We start from the raw sequence: 23187 nt of genomic DNA, 5'->3' as shown, positions 1-23187 counted from the left end.
CAGGTCTCATACCCCCAAAACTACTTTCCCTATGGAGTCTCTGGAACCCAGCAATCCCAGTTCGAAGTCTTATTCTGCTTCTTCCTAGCCACGTGAGTGTGTGCAAGTGAAGTAAATACTCCTATGAGTCCAAGAAGGCTTGTTTTAAAGACTGAAGGGACAATGCTTTTAATGTGTTTAACAGAGTCCTCACTATTATTAGTATTACATTCCTCTCTTTCTTGATTCCAAACTGACGGTGGATAATTACAAACTAAGTATGGTGCAAAGAATGTTGTTAACATGTAACCTATGGGGACTCACCTCTCACACAGCGTTTGAGGGTTTTAGACGACAAGGGAGTCTTAAAAACGTTTAGAACAATCGTCTCATTTTGCATATGGGGTAACTAAGCCCAGAGAGCTAACTTGATGAATGGCATAGAGCTCATGAGTGGCAAGCACAGAATCACTTCTTTTCAACCCACATGTTGAATGTTCTTTCTACTACATCATACCAGTAAAATACATATCAGCACAAACATTTCCAGTTAGTATTGGGAGTGTAAACAGTACAACAGTATATTCGTCTTCAAAACAGGGGTTGAAATAGGCAAAAAAAAGCAAATCCAGAAAGACTGGACCAGATAACAGTAACTGGGGACCATAGAAGGTAACTTTTCCTGTGTTCTACGTGATCAAGCCACCCAGTGCGCCTTCCTCTCATTTTACAGGTGAAGAAGCTGATATATGGGTCTTATCCTTGAGGCTGAAATCAAAGTAGGTAGCAATGCTGCCCACAGGTGTGGCACCTGGAAAGAAAGACCTGTTACCCCAGGATCTTGTAATAATACATGAAGCAAAATACAAAGCTAATAAAAGAACTACTGACAGAGGTTAAAAAGATCGTATATGAAAATACCACATGCTTGGGTTCATAGTACAAACTTAATAAATTTTAGCTACAATTATTATGTTGATTTTTACAGATGAGGGAATTAAGATCTGGAAAGAGAGCAGGGGAAGTGACTTATTGTGTGCATTTGTTTTTGAGTTTTTATTGCATTTTACCAGAGCCAGGACAGAAAATCCAAAATTCAGGACTTGAGTCCTAATATGCAGAACGCATATTTTAATTTATAAAGATGGCCAAGCAATCACTCTTCCCCATGATGGAAATTAAAAGCCTTCCACATACCCCATGGGTCTCTATCCCCATATCTCACGTCCCAATTGGAGGGTCAGGGAGACTTGTTCAGTGAAAATGCATTAGGGGCCTTCAATTCAATTAAAAGCTATAGATTCCCATGCCTCGAGATTTGCAACTATATTCTATACACAACTACAAAGTAAAAAAAGAAAAAAGGAGAAAAAAAAAAAGGCATCTTGTAAGCCTTGACAGCAACTTCCCCAGAAATTCTCAAGAAGTTGCCTGGAGTAAAAGGGTATTTGAGATCTTCATCACCTGCCAGAAGAAGAGACACAGGCTACAATCCTGCCAGTGCATTTAAGAGAAGCGTCACCTGCGAAATGCCAGCGCAGTCTCATTCAATTTTAATAATGTGTCAAGCATGCAGATTTTTCTTGAAGGCTGGTAGTGACAAGCAGAAAACAAAAGATTCTGAGAGAAAAATCAGGTGAAACAAGCATCAAAAGCAGAAAGCATTAGAAATAGAGGTGTGGGCAATGTCGGGAAGTGAATGGTGATGGGGTGGTAGGAAGAATTCGTGAGGCTGGGGCTCCGAGGGGCTGGGGTCTCAGCGGTCCTTCATCTAGAGAAGAGTGTCAGATCCCAAGGGGAGGAGCAATGAATTGGGAAGATAAATGCCAAGATCATTCATGGTCCACGTTTCTGAATGTTTAAGTCACCTATAATCCACTGTGCACCTGAGAAAACCACTACATGTTGGAGCTGGAAGGGGGCCTCACAAATCATCCAGTTCCAGGACACATTATACAGGGTAGGCTCTGAGACCAGCAGGGTGAAGGAACGCCTGAGTGAAATACTGGGTTAGTAGCAGAGGTGAGACGAAACCTTGTAGAATTGTAGTTATTTGCCTCAGATCACACACGACTTCTGCCTGTAAAACCAACTAAAAAGGGAGTGTTCACTACATTTATGGCAGTCTGTGTATTTCCTTTCTCCTGGTATGTCAGAGGTTGAATTTTTATGCTTTGTTCATATTATTTATATTCAGCTTCCTGACTCAGTATTAAGGTTGAAGACATTTGCCTCTTACATATTTATTGCTGAAGAGAAAGCAGAAAAAACAAACCCAGTTTTCTGAAATCCAAAGCTCTTAAAACATAGAAAACAAAAGAGAATAAACTTTGAATATACGAAGCAAGAGCAAACACTCCAAAGAAATCAAATGTAGAATCTCTCATCTCATATCCCTATTGTGGTCAGCCTTCTTCCACATGGTGCCAACATTCTTTCTCCACTGATACTCACAAGAGGCTATAAGTCAATGCTCTGCCACAGAAAAAAAGCAAATAGTTACCATAAAGTAGAAAAATGAAAATAAGAGAAATAGGTGCTAGATCTGGAAAGGGGTTTGCAGTCACACCAAGAGGGCTTCTAGGCGCTTCATGGTACAACTCTAACCGTCCATGTATATATACGCTTTGTGTGTGTGGTATGTGTGTCAATCCAAGGCATATATCCCATGGGAAAAGTGACACTCCTCTCTGGGTACTCTCAGCCCCTTAATGCTGTGGTTCCCTGCCTCATGGAGAAAGTGATAATGAAGGTGGTTTGTTAGAAACACAGCTTTCTATTTTCATACCCTTCAAGTCAGGAAAATGTTCCAAATTCATTACTTAGGACTCATTGCCTTCTTCTCACTGCCGCATCCCATCAGAGATTACAAATCTGTGATTGTTAACAGAATCTACATTAATGTATACATTACATGGCAACTTCAGACACATTATACTCTTTGATCATAGGGTAGGGGTTTTTGCCCCATTGTAGGATTTGGAAAGAGAGGCTCAGCGAGTGGCGTGGCTCCCTGAGATACATACAGTGCTATTCCCTGTGGAGAATAACAACGTTGGGTCAGGAGCCCGGATTTCTTGCACCAGTTCTGCCAGTGAGACCACTGTTACTATAATAACTACTACTACCGTCACCTGATGTGAAATGCTTTCCATATGCCAAGTATTAAAGTGCTTCACATTTATTATCTCTTTTAATTCTCATAACAACTCTTTCAGATGGTTTTATTATTTTCCCCATTTAACAAATGAGGAACCGGAGTCTTAGATAAATAAAGAGAGTGTCTGCAGGATTACACAGTGTTCAATTAATTAAACAAGGAGGCCATTAGACTGCAGTGGTTGTAACGTCTTGGAAGCCTACAGAAGCAAACCAAAGCCCAAGGATAGAATGCCTCAAGGTCAAGAAAATCAAACGCTAAGGACAGCCAGTTGCAAACAGCCAACTAGACATTCTCAACTAATGCAACCACTTAAGCGATAGCCAATCAAATAACTCCCTGTCTGGCTTCCCACCTCTTCTCTGTAGAAGTCTTGTCCCCGCCCCGGCTCACCTCTGCGGAGTGCTCTAAGCAGTTCCAGTTTGGTGCTGACCAATCTGAATCCATTCTTGCTCAAATAAACTCTTAAAATATTTAATATGCTTTAGCTTATCTTTTTAACAACAGCAAGTAAGTGAGAAAGATTCTAACACAGATCTGCCTCATTCCAGGGTCTAAAATTTAACCCTGACTGTGGCCAAGTAACTTCCCTTTTCATGGGTTTGGTTTTCTCATGTGTAATACCAGAAGAAGGTGAATTCAGATGATCTCTACCCCTTTCCATCTCTATTATATGATGGATTTATAAACAAGGTTAACTTCAAGAGTTTTCTAGCCTGAATCTTAAAAATGTAAAATCAAGCCAGTTTTTCAAGGACAGGAGTGGGAGTGGGTGGGCACTCATTAATAGAAAGTGGAACAAACTGAATGAGTTTCTTTAATGAGGAGCATAAAATCCTTGATTAGCAGTTTCTGACATCAGAAGGCACATGCCATAGCCAAGAGGCAGTGGGGCAGATTACATCTGTCTGAATTAGAGATTGTCATCATGTAGTCTTGCTTCCAATGGAGACTCTGAAGCTATATTCATGCTCAACTTTCTCTCCCTACAACCGCTTTTAAAAAGCAGAGGAGTCAGAAAAGTCAGCTTGTCTTCGAAGGCAGCTCCCTGGGGCATTAGCTGCCTCTGTCTTATTAAGTATATCAGGCATGACTCAGCTCCTCCATCAACTGTCTGGGAAGGAGAACATTTCATGCTGGTAGAAAATCACCTTAAGCAGAACAATGGAAGGCATTTAAGGTACACGATTAGAACACGCTTATTACTCAAAATCAAATCACCCTTCTCCTATTCTAGACAGGGGAACATAATCACAGCCAATAGGGAAACAAGACTGCATTTGCTTAGAACACATCCGATCACCCTGTCACCTCCAGTTACAACTATCAGCCACTCAGACACTTCTGTCTGGGTCACAAAACAAGAGGAACTGTGGATTATGCCATGTCTTTCAATCAATAAACCGTCAGTGAGAACTTGCTACATGCAACAGTTTATAATCGGCTCCAATGGGGGGATAAAGACACAGGGAAGATATGGTTTCTGCCCTCAAAGGTCTCACTATCTAGAGAGTGTAGACAGGCAAATAATAATCTCAATGCAAAGCAAAATAAAGTAAATGCTAAAAAGAAAAAGATGTAATATGTCATAAGAGGGCAGAAGGAGCCCTTAATTCTGACTGTAGGGGAGGATGGGAAGTTCAATAGAGCCTTCACAGAAGAGCTAGCACCCGATTTAAGCCTGAAAAATGAACAGAATGTGCACTGACAGATACAGAGGGAGGAGTCCAGGCTGATGGAACATTGTAAGTAAAGGCAGAGGGCACGGGAGCTATAACTGGTCTGTAAATCAGCTGGGGTTGGATTACAGGATGTGGGATGGTTTAGCACAGCATGAGAATGGGAGGCTAGGGTTATACAGGGTAAGAAACGCTGACATATGAAGTGACACATATTAATAATAACCACGGCAGAGATGAAGGCTGGGTTAGGGAAGACGTTTGTGCTCCCTGCGGCTGTCTGATGGGTTCACACATGCATGCAACTCCATATGTGTCAAGAAATGGGGTTTCTTTGTCCATTTGTTATCTCTGCTTTTATACATGTGGACCACAAATGAAAACAAAAGAGACAATTACAGCAACCTGGGCTCAGGGGAGGGGGAAGCAAGGAAGCCAATTGCTTCTGAGGTGGTCCTTTTGCTCCACAATTGTTGGATTAGAGGGCTGTGATTTACCAAAATGAGAAGGACATTGTCCGGCGCCTGTTCCTTTTCCATCCCCCAAGCTCTATCGCCATCACTGATAACACACAGGGCTGTAGAGGGGGCAGCCACTTTATTACAGTTTCTGGAACTTAATTACCCAAAACCTTTACTGCTTCTCTCTTTTGGAGTCTTCTGTTTTAATAACAAGAAACCTCAATGAATAGCAATCCTCTGCAGTACAGTACACTACCCACACATCCCATGTGGTTGGTGCTCAAACGTCAGCCCGGGGGTCATAGACGATTAGCTACTTGGATTCCCTTTCCAACTACCTGAAGGCTCCTTGTTAATAGGACAATTGTCCCTTTCATCTTCATACCCCCCACTTTGCCTAAAAAAGCCAAGAAGCCCTGTAAATACACTGAGTGAAGTAGAGAATGATGGTAGATTCGATGAAGGGCCAAGGCACAGGACTTGAAAATAACTGGAAAAATTAAAGGTTAGCAAAATACAAGCCACAGATGAAGGGAAAAACAAAACCATCTAAAAGCTCACATATCTGATAAAGGATAGATCCAGGATATATAAAGAACCCTCCAAATTTAATAAGAAAATAAATAACTTACAAAGGGAGAGAAGATTTCATCAAACATTTTGCCAAAGAGGATATACAAATAAATGAGCATATGAAAAAATGCCGCAAATCATTCATCATTAGATAAACGCAAATTGAAAATCACACAAGATACTACTACATACCTATTAGAATGGGTAAAATTAAAAAAAATGGAGAATAGCAAGTGTTAGCAAGGATATGCAGCAGCTAGAACGCTCATTCATTGTTGAGGGAAATGCAAAATGAAGCATAACGGCGCTGGAAAACAGTTTGAGGTTTTCCTATTAAGTTAAATATACACTTACAAAACAACCTAGCAATATTAGTTCCAGGTATTTACCAAAGACAAATGAAAACTCATGTTCAAACAAAAGGCTATCCACAGATGTTTACAGCCGCCTTAATCATAACTGCCAAGAACTTCAAGCAGCCAAGTGAACTTCAGCTTGTTGATGAGTAAACAGACTGTGGCAGATCTTTATAATGGAATATTACTCAGCAATAAGGAAAGGCCTTCTGATACGCTTGACGATGTGGATATATCTCAAATGCATTATGCTATGTAAAAGAAGCCCAGTTCCTTATGATTCCATCTATATAACATTTTGGAAAAGGCTGAATTACAGAAACAGAAAACTGATGGGAGATTGGCTCGGGGCTTGTGGTGGGGGAAGCTGATTGTACAGTGGCAGCATGAGAGAAATTTTGGAGGGTAGTGAAACTTTTCCTGATCTCAACTGTTGTGATTGTTACATGGCTGGATGTATAAGCCAAAATTCATGGATTTTGCACAAGAACTGAATTTTATTATATGTAATTGTGCGAATCAAAAAATAGAATACATTTTAAAAGGTCAAGAGCTGTGTCGGGTAACAATCAATAATTCTAGCCTCTTGATTATAGATTTGACTCCACTTGTCATAATTGACAAGGGGCAAGCATTCAGTCGTGGACCCACTCTGTAGTGCCTTTTCTTACCCACCTGCAAAGTAGCCAAATCGCAGAAATCCTCCGAGACCTAACCTTGACACTACCCGTCTAGATGTAACTGACTATTCTCATCCTGAAGTAAATTCTCTCACTTCTGAACCACACTAGCAGTTTCTCTTGCGACATTAACCAACGTAGAATTATTATTGAAGGTTCTGACTGATCTCCTGCTAAACTGCGAGCCCAAAGTCAGGGCTTCGGTCCTTATCACCCAGCACAGTGCCCAGACCACAAAGTTTGGTAGATATTTGTTTCTAAAAGAGATGGGATAAGGAAGCTTAGTATAAAAACAGAGATCAATAACTGCATGGAGCTAAGAGCCTATGCTTCCTTAGAACTCCCTCATATACATGCCATGCTCCCTCATACAAAATAATCTCGGAGCTGATGTCAAGACTGAAACTTTAGGCATTTACTGTATCCATTCATTCATTCACTGAGTATTTACTAAACACCTAATAAGCTCACAGCCTTCTTCTAGGCACTGAAGATACAGTGGCAAATAAAATTGTGCCTGTCTCCATGGAAATCTCCTTTCAGAGAAGGCGACAGATATTAAATAACTAATTAGCTAGATAATTAAGTAAATAATTACACAAGTAATGACTTAGTTGCTTTGGAATGGGTACCATGAAAAAGAAGTACAGGGTAATATTAAAGAAAGAGTATGTGACAGGGATCTTAACTCAGTCTGTTTGGAGGGAGGGGGAACAGGCTCCCTGAAGAACTGACTTTTGAGCTAACTGCTGTAGAATGAAGGCGTGAGGGGTAAAGTTGAACGGAGAGTATGTGAAGGCTTTAGAATAGAAAGGAAATGCTCTATGAGAATGTCTGAAAGAAACTTGGAAAATTTCATTGCCAGGATCAAGCAAATGGAACATGATAAGGTTAAAAGCAACAAGCAGACAGCCAAACATATAGGAACTGAAATTTTATTCTAATAATAATGGGAGACACTTCCAGGATTTCCACCAGAGGAGATACATGATTTAATTTACCATTTTAAATAGATAGCACTGGTTGCCAAGTGAAGAATGGGTTGCAGGGAGTGAGTGGAGAAGGAACAGCCAGTTAGGAAGCTACTGCAGAAAAGTCCAAAAGTGAGATGGTGGGACTTGGACTAAGACGATAGTTAAGAGAAGTGGACAGCGTCTCATGAAAGAACTGAGATGGAATGATGAAAAGTGCAAAGAAAAAGAAAGACAACTTAGTTCAAGGGCTCTTGGACCTCAAACTTAAAACTTCAATTATGGAACCCTGAAGGGCTAGATTCAGAGGCAACTCAAACAATTTTACAGATGAGGAAACACAGACTCAGAAAGGTTAAGTAACTTGCCCAAGGTCACCTAGAAAAGTAGCAACAGAGCTGAATCAGTATCAAAATCTTTCTTGGTCCTTGTGTTATTTCCCATTTATATATTTTAGTGTCTAAATTCAACCTCTTACTTTATTTTACATTTTTAAAGCAAATACAGTAATGCCATCCACGGATCATGGTGAGTAACAGAGACCCCCAAGACACTTAGACATAAAACACAGGAGATTGTAAAATAGCATTAAGACAGAAATGGGACCGATTTGTTCAGCATTGTATCCTAATGCTTACCAAATGTCAGGCTCATCAAAATGTCTCAATAAATCACTACTCAGTGAATGGATACATTTACTTTTGCCACTGTATTGAAAAATACAATTGAAAAATAATACAAATCTCAACTAATTTATAGTCATCAAAGCCAAAATGAGTGGCAGAGGACCACAGACTGGTTTTCAAGCAACTGGTCTGGAAGAGTAGTAGGCTACTGCCTGCCTTTGAATTCTCACACAATTGGTAAATAAATAAACATCTGTAGCAAATGAAGTTCTTTCTGGGCAAGGGTTTAACTGCATTTGGAAATGTGGACTCTTGTAGGCAAACACCCACCTCCAAACATAAAAATCTCAATCCTAATTTCATAAATAGGGAATCAGTTGGTGTATATCCACATGCCAAGTGTGTGGTGTCATTTTTCAGGCTCATTCAGCTGAACTTCTGCGTACTTACTTGCTTTCTCTGGTTACAAAAAATTTTAAAATATATTATCTTTTTGGATCTCCTAGGGTCAATATTATCATCTTCATTTTGTAGATAAAGACAGAGTCACATGGAGCCAAGGTTTGACTTGAGTCCAGGATTTTTTTTCTCTACGTTACATATTGTGAATTATGCAGGGCATTTTCTGTCCCAGGATATTTTCTGAGCTCCCACAGCACTGAGATTTAAATTTGCCACACTAACAAAAAAGGAAATGTTCAAATATTCCTCTCCTAGATCACAGATTAGGGGGTTGAGTCCTGGGAGGACCTCTGAATTCACCATGATCTCTTTCTTCTTTTTTGATGCAATGTCTCTTACCTCAATGAACCATTCTGGAAAGCAGCTGTGGTATCTATTCATACCCAGCCTGAGAAGCATCTGCTGGTCAGTACTTCAAAAGACATTTATAAGGGCACAGTCACTTTGGAAAACACTTTGATAGTTCTTCAAAATATTAAACGCAGAGTTATTATATGTTGCCCAGAGATTCCACCTCTAGGTATATACCCAAGAGAAATGAAAACATGTCCACACAAACACTTGTACACAGATGTTCACAGCAGCATTATTCATAATAGAGAAAAAGTAAAAATGATCCAAATGCCCATCAATGATGAATGGATAAACAATAGGAGGTAGTGAAGTACTGACACATGCTACAATATGGATGTACCTTGAAAAGATTAAGTGAAAATGTTATGCTAAGCCAGTTGCAAAAAGCCACATATAATATGATTCTGGAGGGGCAGGGGTAGAGCACGCACAAGATCCTGGGTTCAATCCGCAGTGCCTCCATTTAATAAAAAAATAAATAATTACCTGACCCCCCCCAAATTCAAAAAAAAAGATTCAATTTCTAGGAAATGTTCAGAACAGGTCAACCTATAGAGAAAGAAAGTAGATTAGTGGCTGCCTAGGGCTTAGGGAAGGGGGAAGATGGAATGTGGATAGGCAGCTAATGGATACAGAGTTCCTTTTTTGACTGATGAATATGTCCTTAACTTAGATTGTAGTGATGACTGCAAGGCTAACATAACTAGTTGCTACTGCTTCCAACACATGAAGTCCTTAGAAAAAATATATATAAATTATGTCCTTAGCCAGGAAAGGGTTGGAATCCCCCAGGTATACCAGGAAAAAGAATAGGTTGGGAGCAGAAGACAAGAGTGTGGCTAAGGCACCTAACCTCTCCAAGTTTCTGTTTCCTTATCTGTAAAACAGGAATAATGATATACTTAATTGTTATTCTGATGATCAAATAATTCAAGCATTTTAAAACTACGAAACACCATGTGATACCGTTCACCACTGTAGCGATTAGTTGATACAATCATAACTGGGACTCTGTGTGGCATATACTAGAAGCCCAGTAGCACAGGTGTTTATTGCATTAGTAAATGAAGGAATACTTACAGATGAAGGAAGCAGTACTCATTTGTTTAACACATGTGTAACTATGTCTACAGATATTGGAATATTGGCAGTTGTCTGCGTATACTTTGCAGTACCTATCTCTTAGAAAAAAAAAAAAGGAAAAGGAAATTGCCTGGAATCAATAGAAATGTTTAAATGAGCAGATAAAATAGGCACAAATTAGGGTACATAGCCGAGTATCCAGTAATTAGATTGTAATATATTTAGATGATACCTGAAATTATTTTAAAAGGGGGGAAATAAACAAACACAATTCCAGGATTATGTTTGGGGTATTCTAGCAAAGGTTTTCTACGTATATGTGCTTACACACATGCGCACAGTGGTGTGTGGTAAACCAGGGTTGGGGTGGGGCGGGGACTGATTTGTAGTGTCTGTTTACTAATTTCCAGGGGGTAAATACTCTCACCATGGCCAGTTTCAAACTACCAGTGATTTACTAGCTGGCTCACATAATTCCCTAAAAGTGAACAAATGGGTGTCATGAATTAGGGTGATCTAGCTTCAGCAAACGGCTCCTGCTGTTTAAAAGTTTCAGACTAGCCCTGCTGTATGGTACCTGTTTTTAAATAGATATAGCTATCACAAACTCACTTCTTTATCAACAAATACAAATTTATATTATGCCTTTAAAAGCTCAATAGTATTCCCCTTTTTTTGAATCCTCTATCAATGGATATTTACATCTTTTCCAATGTTACTTATTTTAACAATTGTATGAAAAATAAAATTGAGACTACATCTTAATTCATTTCTCTATTTCCTTAGGATATATGTGTGCAAGGTTCATTACACACATAAAAGGGAGGAATTTTGGTGTCTTTGAAACCAATAGTCAAGGTGCCCTCCACAAAGCCTCTTCCGGGTTCACTCTCACCCACGGGGTGTGAGAACATCACACCTGGTCATCAGATCGCCGTGTCCTGTCCAGTGCCAGGTAGGACTGTCCTCTTTAATCTCTGTTAATCTGATGGGTGAAAAAGACATTTCATGGCTGGTTTAATTTGTATCTATCCTTGTATATGAACTTGAGCTTCTTTTTTGTATGATCGATTTGTTTTTTAGCTTTTTGAACTGCCTGAACTTCCAGTTAAAAATCTTTGCTCATTATTCCAGAGTATACTTTATATTGAAAAGATTTCTGTTATGTGCAAGAGTTCCTTACATTGTGATGACATTAATCCTTTGTCATATACCTATATTTTCCCAATTTTTCATTCAGCCTTCAACTTTCAATATTTTGATGCTCCACTAATTTTGTCAATTTTTATGTACTCAAATATATAAATTTTCTTTTCATGGCCCCTAGCTTTGAGGATATAGCTAGAAAGGCCTTCTCCATCTCAACAGTATATAAACATTTGCATATATTTTCTTCTAGTACTTTTAGTGTTTAATTTATTTTTTACATTTAAATATTTAATTCAACTGAGATTTGTTTGGGGGTAAGGCATAAGGTAAGAATTTAACTTTATTTTTGAAGAAATTACCCAAATGTCCTAGCACTTAAATACATCTTTTCCCACTGACTCTGGATGCTACCTTGGGCCCCCGCCAGCTGCAGAGCTGGCTTCTTTTCTTTTCTGGATTCCTGTTTTCACTTCAATTTTGTCCTCTGAGAATTTCTTACCAACTCAGCAACTCATTTTAAAAAGACATTTATTTTTAAATGCAGCATTTCTAGCTACTTTACAGCAAAAGTGTTGTTTAGGGGACCTTGTCCACCATACAGAAAGAAACCAAAACCTTCCCCAATCTATTTCTGACACGGTAGGTAGCATGAACATTCAGTAACTAGATAATGCCAGGGATCTGCTCAAGTCCTTCCAATGACCTTTTGTGGCAGTGAAGGTAAATGCAACAACGTCCTTCATAGGCCCTGGACCCTGACTCCCTCTTCTTCCTCACCTCAGGCTGCTTCCCCCAGACTTCTTTTCTTTTTTACATTTTTGCGAATTTTAAAAATATTTTTATTGAGGTGCAATAGACATACAACATTATGTTAGTTTCAGGCATACAGTATAATGATCTGATATTTTGTATACTGTGAAATGATCACCACAGTAAGCCTAGTTAACACCGATCACCGTGCATAGTTATAATTTTTTCTTCTTGTGATGAGGACTTTCACAATTTACTCACTTAGCAATGATGGATGCATGGATAAAGAAGGTCTAAGCCTATTCCTGTATTATTCAGCCATAAGAAAAGAATGAAATTTTGCCATTTGGGACAACACGCATGAACATAAAACTGAGCTCAGAGATACAGAGAACAGATTGGTGGTTGCCAGAGGTGAGAGGATGCAGGGTGGGTGAAATGGGTACAGGAGTCAAAAGGTACAAACTTCTTGTTACAAAATACGTAAGTCAGGGGGATGTAATGTACACCATGGGACTATAGTTAATAACATTGTATTGCGTATTTGAAAGATCCCCCCGGCTGTGGAAGCTCCAGCAAACTGGCAGGATGATCCCTGCAGCTCAGGGCCTTCACACATGCCATCCTCTGCCTTCTCTCTGCTTTGCATGGGTGGTTCTTTCTTTCCAGCAGCTCTCAATAAAACATGTCCTTTTCTCAAGTAGATCTTCCCTAACCACCCGACAATGGGAGCACTGTCCTATTATTTTCCATCAATATAGTCCCCTACGGATAATCTTCACAGAACTTTTTTCAAGTGTCTGTTTACCTATTTCCTTCCATCCCACACCCTCCCCAAGGGTGTAAGCTCCATGAGGGCAGAGACCATTTCTGTCTTGTTTACCAATAAATACAGGCAAGCACAGTGTCTAGCACAGACCGATACACTATGAATGAATGCAAAATGTCTTTGTCTTCTTTCCACTCTCTGTGCTACGAAGATTTGCATATAGTAGGTGCCCAGGAAACATCTGCTGAGCTGGGCTTCACATCTAGTCACGAAGGACCGTCTCCCTAAATATGGAGGTCATATAGATCTTGGATTTATTTTCCTTACTTCACAAAGGTACATTTTCAAAATAAGAATACTTGATCTTCTGTGATAAAACTACGGCATACTTTAAAATGGATGGATAACCAGCCTACAAATACACAGATTTCTCTGGGGCTGAAGAGGACTTGTGCTCTAAACCTGAACAAATTTTCAGGTTTGTGATTCTGGAGAGCTCGCAGTGGGTGAAATAACACACCTACATATGGATCAGTGATGACGGCCCCACTCCAACCTTTTGTAACACTTGCTGAATCCAGATACCAGTTTTCTAGCAGTTTTATGGCCATGGTGCGTGGCTGTTGCATAACCGACATCATCTTGGGCCCTTAACAATTTCTCCTGTTCTTTCGCTGACCCCACCCAGAACTGTACTGTGCAGTGAATCACTTCTATGTCTTCAAGGGCTTTGAAGTTAATAATATTGCTTAATAACCATTGGGGCCAGGTGGCCGCTATGCTCTGTTATTCCCTATACAGCGATGAAAACCTTTGCTGACATATTATTGGCGCTCACGAGCCTAGTTACCTATTCACGAACTTTGACTTAGGAATGAATGTCCTGGTACTAAGCACCTACCTGCATACTCTAGGTTAACTATAAAATTGTCCCCATGGTCTCTCCGCAATCCAGAGTGCAGATGTGATGTGAACACTTCCAGATCCTAATCCGCCCCATCTCGATCCCACCCTTTGAGTAAGTTACCCTTTAAGAAATACTGATTACATGGAGCTGCATGCCTTGTTTTTCAGTCTCAAGATGCCTTCTCAATTGGGTGGGTACTTTTGTTCCCTCCATCCTCCCACACACACACACACACATACAAAAACACACACAGTGATAGTTTCTGAGAAGGATAAAACATTCCAGCCCCACCAGGAATAAAGTGAAACACGGAATGAATCCACCATCAAATTTCAAAATTCACACCCGATCACCGTCAAAGGCTAGCCAGAAAACAAAACAAAACAAAACAAAACAAAACAAAACAAAACACTGGTATTTGTAGACTAAAAAGAATTGTCTAAAGCTCTTCACTGCTGTGTACCAAAAACATTTCTGAGCCAAATGTTAAAATCATTTATCAAGTCCCTACACACCTACGGGGAGGGACAGAGCTAGTAAGCTGGGTATGAAGGGAAAGACAGGGAGTTACAATTAGTATCCCTGGGTTAGCCACAAGGGAAGTCAAATGAATGATGCCAAGGCAACCCTGCTGCATGCTGAAGTTAACAGTTTCCACTCCACTCAAACCCACTACATCTGCACTGAACCACCACTGTTCCTTCATCCACCTGTGATCTGGTTTAGAACTGCTCTCCTTTAGGAAATTTCTCATAACCTTGGAAAAACGCATCATATCTGAAGATACGCAATTTAAAGGCACTGTACGTATTTCAGGAAACTTAGAACAAATCAACATGAAACATACTCACAACATGAAAAATCACACCCTATATTCTTTTTTTTAATTGAATGAATGTTTCCTTTCAAATGTGTATGCTCTCTATCATCAACTGCTGACAGACAACTTTGGCTGGCATATTCAGAAAGGGAGAGGCTTAATCATAAAGAATTCAGTGGCAGCACGGAATTAAGCAAATAGCATGCATTTTAAAGTCAAACAGGTATACAAGTTTTACCATGTAATAACAGTTATATAAGCTGTTAATGTAACTTTTTACTTCACGTTTCTGAATCTGGAGTTCCTACGTGGTAAGGACAGATGAAAACATCTATCTCTATCTTATGAAGCCGTTCAGAAATTTATATTTTATGTTACTACACACACACACTACTCCCTGGTTCAATTAATGTTATTTCCCTTTCCTTCCTTCTTTCCTATTACACATTACACACACATTCGACTACATAGTTATTACCAATTTACGGAGAAATAGAATAAAAGGTATTCAAAGCCATGCTTAGCTTAACATGATCTTCCTTTAGTGATTAAAAAAATCAATACTGTACGACATTTCATGGCTATTTTTGCAGTCACCGTTCATCACTACATTGTAGATGACAGGAAGAACATTTTTAACAACAGGACATTTAGAGTAACAAAGGTGAGATTACTAAATGTTCGCTTTAATAGAGCAACCGGAAACAAAGACCCTGCCCTCACTTTCTTTCTGAAATCTTCCTCAGCATCTCACTAAGGACACTGCACGCAGAGGGAGAGAGGGACTCCTCCAACACTTCCATTTACTAATTGCCCTATTCACAATTTCCATTATTTTGATTATCCTTCAGACAAAGCTACACACTCCTCCTAGACCTAAATACGAGCTGGGTTTTTACTGAGCCTCAAGCAACACACTGCTACTAGGAAAGACATTTTACAGCTCGGTGTCGACTGCAAACAGCAGATTGTTTCTGCCCAGACCTTATGTATGCAGAGTGCGTAAGGGATCCAGAGTGCTACACTCTTGCCTGACATCCCCTCTTCCTTCATTATGGTGAAGGACACGCACAGCTCTGTGCCTTCGTCTCTGCTCTATGCTTCCTTCAGAATGCACACATCCTGAAGATGCTGATGGATCTCACAGTGGGAGGTACACGAGATGAAAGAAAACTCCTGTAACATTTAAGTCTTCATTTCATCTCAGCATTTTAATATGCTAGGGAGGAGGGAAAGGGTCAGAATGTTAAAACACACACACACACACACACAAATAAAAACTACTGAACTGTCTTAAAAAGATACCATCCAATCCAAAGTTAAGAGGGAAAAAAGGGGGAGTATTTAAGTGTTGTACTTACAAAAAAATTTTTTTTAATGATCTCAAAAAGTATATACCTGGGTTTGCATCTAGCAAGTCCCTCTGTGGAAAGACTCTGTATCTCTGTCTTTCTCTTTGTATCTCTCTCTCTATCACTATCTCTTTTCTCTCTTCGCCTCTCTATTTTCCTTCCTCTTCTCTCCTCATCCCATTCCTCCTCTTTATTTTCCTTTACCTTGAGTGGACAATGATAAAATGCTGAAGAGACATTTAGAATCAAGTCATGGATGTCAAAAAGTTTTGCATAAGAGAAGTTTAATTTTCCCCAGGGAACCAAGTAGATCAAAAGGTCCAAAGCAAATTAGAAAATAGGAGGATAAAATTCATGCTCTGTCTGAAAAGCAAAAATTAGTTCATTAAGAGACTTTTGGGGCAGTCTGAAGTTTCAAAGGACCTAGGGAAGGACAAAAGAAACTTGGGTACAATGATTTAAGCTGTTAGATGTAATGTGTTTAAAGAGCAAACAAGTCCATGGTGAACTATTAAAGGTTTCTCCCTAAAGGAAAAAAAAAAAAAAAAAAGGGCAAACAAAGCTACAGGAAATAATGGTTAATAATGGTTGAGATCTACTTTGAGAGAACAATTTGTAGCTCTGTGTTTGCTTTAACAATAACGGAGTCTTATATTTGAACTATAGTTGTACTTGTACGCAAGTAATTAAGAATTAGATAAAAACCCACGATATTGTATTAACAAAGAAATATATTTATGTAGAAAAGCTACCAGTGACTGATGGATGCCCTCTCTTTCTGTGTCTTTCTTCTTGAGTATCACACAGGTTCCACTGTGGAAGCAGAGTTGGCAAATACTCTTCAGTTGGTCCCTCTCGCAGGCATGGAAAGCTCAAACTTTAAAGGGGATGTGATATTCTGTTACAAAAGTTAAGGGGAAAACGCAACCATCTGTACCTTGGTGTACGTATCAAAATGCACACCCCTGCCTCCCTCATGGAGTGCTTCAAAAAAATATGAAAGTATCTCTGGAGCAAGAGAACAATGGCGATGATGGGCAAAGAGCCTTAAGCAGTTACTCCAGGCCCTACGAACACTGTAGGGCAGTGGAATTTATTTCCCAATCATGTACAGCTATACCAGGAATTCTGATGCCGATGGCAGAAGGAGAAATAAAATTCATAAAACTAACAAAACTCAGCCAAGTCTAGATCATTGAAGGTTATTTGGTCTCTTTCCTCTCATTTTCCCAGCCATCTTGAATTTTCATCATTCCTTCTGCCTCTAAAACAGAGAAAGACAAAAGAAGGCAATTCTGTACAACTTTTTTTGTAGGTTTAGATGGCAGGTACTTGAAGGAGTTGACTGAGGATCTCATATTATTTGTAAAATGTGTCCCTTTCCTCTCTGTTCCTCAAAAATTAATGAGCGATAGCAGCACCCAGTGGATTTTAGAGTAAAACAATCACTGTATTGTCATCTTGAGGGTGGATGTGTATTTTATTTTCTAAAGAACTTAATCAACTAAATAGAAAAGAAATTTTTTAAATAGTGAAATAAAATGGGGGAGAACTGTTCCAGGAGTGAGTCGCTAATAATCAGATGGTGATGTGGCTCTATAAAGCTCAACTCAAGAGGGCAGAAACAAACGTTCTGGGGGAAAAAACTGCAGAAACAGAGGTGATTCAAAGGCAGAAAAAAGTCTTATAAGCCAGACATTGTCACTTATAACCATGTACATGTCCCCTGCAAAAATAGTGGCTTCTCTCAACTAACACATGTGAAGGAAGAATCAGGTCATTTTTCTAAACATAGAATTAGCGCTGTGACACAAGAAGCCTTTCTAGAGAATTTATATCTGCAGAGTCAGAATTAGGCCAATAAACTGCAGTACTCAAATCTCTTCAATACCCACTCCTGGGAAGTGTAAGTAACAAACGTCAGTCTCTTTCAAAATACAAATGCAGCTCAAAAAAAAAAAAAAAAAAAAAAAAAAGAAGAGTGAAGATATCTGCTCCCAAGAAGAAGCATTTAAAGGACAACAGGGTGAATGTTATAATTCCAATGACCTTTAGGTCTAAGAATAAAATGGAACTGTATTCTTCACACATTCTCCAAATGTTTGAACTAAATTGCATAGAAACAAAGTGTGTTCAGGATGACCAGCCATGAGCAACAGACACAAGGACTGAATGTCACAAGTACATCCAAGTATGGAGTTTTTCAAAAAGCACATTCAAATAATATGAGGCCACTGGAGCCGGCAACAAATTGAATCTTTACCAGAAGCTGAAAGAACCACTGCATAACATTAAAAATATTATACGTCCTTGTAGAAGACAGACAGAATTTTAAAAAAAAGAAAAAAGAATTAGCCATCTATCGCTAAAACACAATAAGCAGAAATAGCCTCTTTACCTGCCGGGATTCCTGTCCTCCACAATCTTTTCCCAATCTCCCTTTCCAGTTTGGCTTCTAAACACCTTCACACTATCCCTTCAGCTGAACTGCATTATTCTGTGCCCAAATAAGAAATGTATTTTCTCCTAGAAAAGAGCAGTTGTTTTTTGATTGGGAAGTCTTCCTCAATACCTCCCTACAGGACTAGTAACTTCCTCTGCTATCGCATAGCATTTTGTTTGGTATTTATTTTCTATTCTCTCTCTCTCAGACTTTACTGTAAGATGTTTGCAAAACGAACCTTCCCTTCTTTACCCTGGATTCTGTAATATAAAATAGTGAAACACATAATCTCTAGAATGAAGTGAAGTCATTGTGAGATAAACACTTGCCATTGGAAATAATTTAATTAAATAATTGAAGAGTGCACTTTGTACATGTCCATGATAGTAAGACCCATGATGCTTTTTAATAAATAAGCAAGAAGGAAGAATTGGTTGAGGTTTGCTGTTGTTGGTTAGTTGGCTGGATGGTTGTTATGTTGATGGTGATAGGTTGGTTGTTTTGGTTTATATGTAAGGACACAGTGACACAGAGTGATTAAAGAACTTTAATGTCATTAAACAGCTCATAAAGTGAAATGGTCATAACCTGAACCACTGTCTCTTGATTCCTGGTAAGCCACATGCTTTTACTCATTTATTTTACATAGTGTAATTCACTCTCAATAAGCCACAAGATTATGTCCACCCTCTGCAAATTTTCTAAAAGCAATGATAAAGAAATCAGGAGAGCTTCGCTCCCTTGCAGAAGAAAGCCCCAAAGGCAGGCAATGTGGTATAAAGGAAAGAGCTCTGCTTTTGGAATAAAGACAGCCTTCAAAACTCAGCTCTATCAGGCAAGCCATCATGAGTACTGGTAACTGAAGCCACTCCCTGGCTCTTCGCTTCCTAAATTATAAAAAGGGATGTAAGAGTCTCTACCCTCCACTCCCATCACAGTGTTTTCTGTGACGTTAATAATAATGTGCGTGAAATCTAGCCTTGCGCCTGGCACATAGTTAACTGTTTGTTGACCTTGAAATAAAAAAGCTGTCTTCTAAAGATCTGTGTGTGTGTATGTGTGTGTGTGTGAGAAAGGGTGCACGTGTGTGTGCATTTGGAGAAGAGAGTTCATTGCTATCATTTTCAATGTGGCCTGTGCAGAAAATAATTTTGATATGGCAATATTTTAAAATTCATCATATTATATGTGGCACCATTCTAACCACCTCCCCAACTTGGAATCACAAGTTCCAAATATTTATTTCTACTCTAAAGGCAGCTTTCTCAGTTCAGCTTCTTAGCATGCTGCCAACAAAACACACCGGAAGAGAAATGTGTGACAAGTTGAAGTTTGCTTTTGGGATTCTTGCAGAGAAGAAGGGCTTTGAGTTTAGTACTGGAAACGTTTATTTCTGTAAGAAGCAAAAATGGGAATATTGAGTTTTGAGCTTACATTACAGTGATTTTCCTCCTGGAAAAAAAAAAATCTTTGGGAGGGAGGGGGTAGTGGTAAAAAGAATAAAAATACTTCTTATCTAGAAAATATAGAAATCTATTACTGAGTGAGTCTTTAACAGTTAGCTAAACCCATGCCTCCTTGGATATCAATTTTTTTTCTTAATTATTATATGCTGGTAGAGTCCATGGGGAATGTATTTGGTAAAAAAAAATGCATCTTGGGAACTGGGGAACTAAGAACCAGGTTGAAGTCACAGTTATGTTACATATTAGCTGTATGACTTTGGGTAACTCACTTAACCACTTTGATCTTAATTTCCTTATCCAAAAAAAGGAATTATAACAGCTTGACTGCTCCACAGTTTGGTAGTGAGAATTTAATGCCATAGAATATGTAAAATGCAAAGGGAACTTTATTTCAGCAAAGGAAACTTTATCATCACCACTATAACTACCGTATTATGATTATATTATCATGTTATACTTATCTAAGCTTTAAGTCCTTAAAAGAAAGCAAATGCTGGCTTTGGATTATTCGCTTGTATCACCACCAGGGATGGAATGCTGCTCTCACGTTCCAGAGTGAAGAAGGAAATCACGGTACTGCTACAGAAAGATTATATTCTCAAGTCAGAATTGTGTGACTTGAAGTCCAGTCACTGCCTCTGAGATGCACTGCATGGAACTAAAGCTCTTATGTTGTTATAATTCCTTTTTGAAAATCTGGGACTTTCCTTAAGAGAAGAGTCCACATGGAGGAGCCCAGACAACAAGACAAGACTCTTACTAATAGCACAGGCATGTACAGAGCTGTAGGGTTTTCAGGCTATTTCTCCTTTGCTCCTCACATCAGTCTTGCGATTTCACTAGCATGGGTACCTGAAGTGCAGGAAGAGCCCCACAAAAGAATAACGAGTCCACTGTTGTCTGCACTATTGCAAGAGGCACGATGCATGAGAGGTTGGTTGATCCCCAGCATGTGCGTTGATCCCTTTTTTCCTCTCCTCCTGTAGCCCAGAGCCAGTTGCTCCTTTTATTTTTGTCAACAACGCTTCCTTTTTGTTCCTCTCCCTCCAACTAGGAAGTGTATCACTGACATAGACACAATATACCTTTTCATAAGGAAGGCAAATGAATATGGGCCAGATGGGCTGAGGGCATTACAACATGTTTCCTGCTCCCATGGTGACTCAATGGGGCTGGTATGAGAACTTATCTTATTCAAGAAGGCAGCTTCCCCATCAGAATTATGAGTCAGTTCCTGGGTAGAAAGCTTACTTTCCAGCAGCATTTGTGGGGAGTCGGGGGGAGGGGGGTAATCCTTGGCTGGATTACAGTAAAGTTCATTCAGAAAAGCAATGTTACCAGGACAGATGGGGAGGCATCGGCACCCACTAACTTGTGAGACTCCACTGAGCTCTAACAAGAGTGACAAGGGAACTTCTCCCTTTTCCTTCAAGGTGAGGACATAAAACCACAGTGATGAATTACTGGTATAAATCCAAACGAGTTCCATTATAAAACTGGCCAATCTGAGCAACAAAGGATGTGAAGAGACATTTTTTTCATTCTCTCTCTCTCTCTGTCAATCTTTACTCCAAGTGTCCAAGTATTTGGGTCACAAAAAAAATGGACAAGTCCCTGTCCTCAGGCAGCTTAAAAGCAGAGAAATAGAGAGGGATGAAAGAAGGGACAAAGGGAAAGAGAAGAAAGGAAAAAAGGGATAGGACAGGGGGTCAGGGAGGATAAAGAGGAAGAAGGAGAAGGAGAGGAGGAGGAGAGAAAAGAAAGAGTTAACATAAGGTCAAGAAATAAATGAATGTTATGAAGAAAACTAAAGCAGGATAGAGGAATAGAGGGTGACTGGCAGGGCTCTTTTAGCTAAGATGGTTAAGAAAGGCCTCTGTAAGCTGATAACATTCAAGCATGGAACTAAGCCAACTAAGAACAAATTATAATCAGGGGTTACATTCAGCATATTTTAAAGTCAGGGCATCGGGGCACTGACCAATCAAACGGGACACTCAGTTAAGCAGGACAGATGCTGGTCCAAACAGCCAGGAGAGCCATACACCAGTGCATCCCAGCTGAGTATCAGCCCTGCTTGTGATACACCCTTTCCTCCGTGAAGCCTCCAAGGGCCGCCAAGGTGGGACGTTATCTCCCCTTCCCTCAGCTTTGAGCTACTCTGACCCAGTTTTACCTCCTTTAGTGCTATTTTGGGTTTCCAATAAAATGCCTTAAGTGGCAGAGCGAAGCTGAAACACACCCAGCAAAGATAATCAGGATGGTGGGAGGGCTCAGATCCACACCACGTGAAGAAGAGTTGAAGGCATACATTGGAGAACATGGTCATGGTTATGACCACAGTTTTAACATCTCTGAAGGGCTCTCACATAGAAGAGGAATTAAAGCAAAGGTAATCAAAGTATGGCCCATAGTCTTCAGGAAAATTATCCATGGGAACCTTTTTAAAATAAAGATGCCTAAGTTTCCTGCATTAAAATTAGAGAATCATTGGATTCAGTATTTTCTATTTAATCAAGCAGTTGAACCAAAGACATGTATGGCTATGACAAAGAGACACATTTAAGGTATATGTACTAAAACCTTTCTAAGAATTTGATTAGTCCAAAGACATAATGGGCTGCAATTAGATGATCACTAGTTAGAGGCACCGAAGAATGGCCCTGAGCAGCACTTCTAGAGATGAGACAAGACCTGCAAAGATGGGCTTTCAAGTCCCCTGTAACTCTGATTTCATATAATCCGGGTCCATGATAATTGAGTTTGGTTATTTAAACTCAGTAAAGGGTTTGGCTAGTTCCTTTTACGCTAATGAAGCAGTATCCGAAATAAAAATGAGCCTAAAGCCAGGTTCTTTCTTTCCCATATAGAAGTGGGATAACAAAAACCCTCCATTATCTATTTGTTCTTATAAGGAAGGTATCAAAGCACTGGTACCACCGAGGTACCGCTGGCTCTATCACTGGCTTGAGTTTGGCAAACGGAGTTGTGCTACCATCATGGATATTTCTTTTCCCATAGAACCTGAGTAAGGGAAAGAAACAGGATTCTAGCTGGCTTGGATGTACAAGTGGGAGAAAATTCCGATAACTGAACACACCCACCACTGAGCCCAGTGCACTGTGTGCCATGACGACTAGCGATGTC

General features: G+C 39.6%; 1 protein-coding gene across 3 annotated transcripts in view; it reads right to left on the bottom strand.

Annotated features, from left to right (window-relative positions):
* Nucleotides 1–23187, bottom strand: part of IL1RAP (interleukin 1 receptor accessory protein) — a 128351-nt gene that overhangs the window by 62442 nt on the left and 42722 nt on the right. The window lies entirely within an intron of this gene.

Source organism: Vicugna pacos, chromosome 1, assembly GCF_048564905.1.
Source record: "Vicugna pacos chromosome 1, VicPac4, whole genome shotgun sequence".
Classification (NCBI taxonomy): Eukaryota; Metazoa; Chordata; class Mammalia; order Artiodactyla; family Camelidae; genus Vicugna; species Vicugna pacos.
Note: the sequence above shows the minus strand (reverse complement) of the source record. Positions and strands in the feature narration are given on the sequence as shown.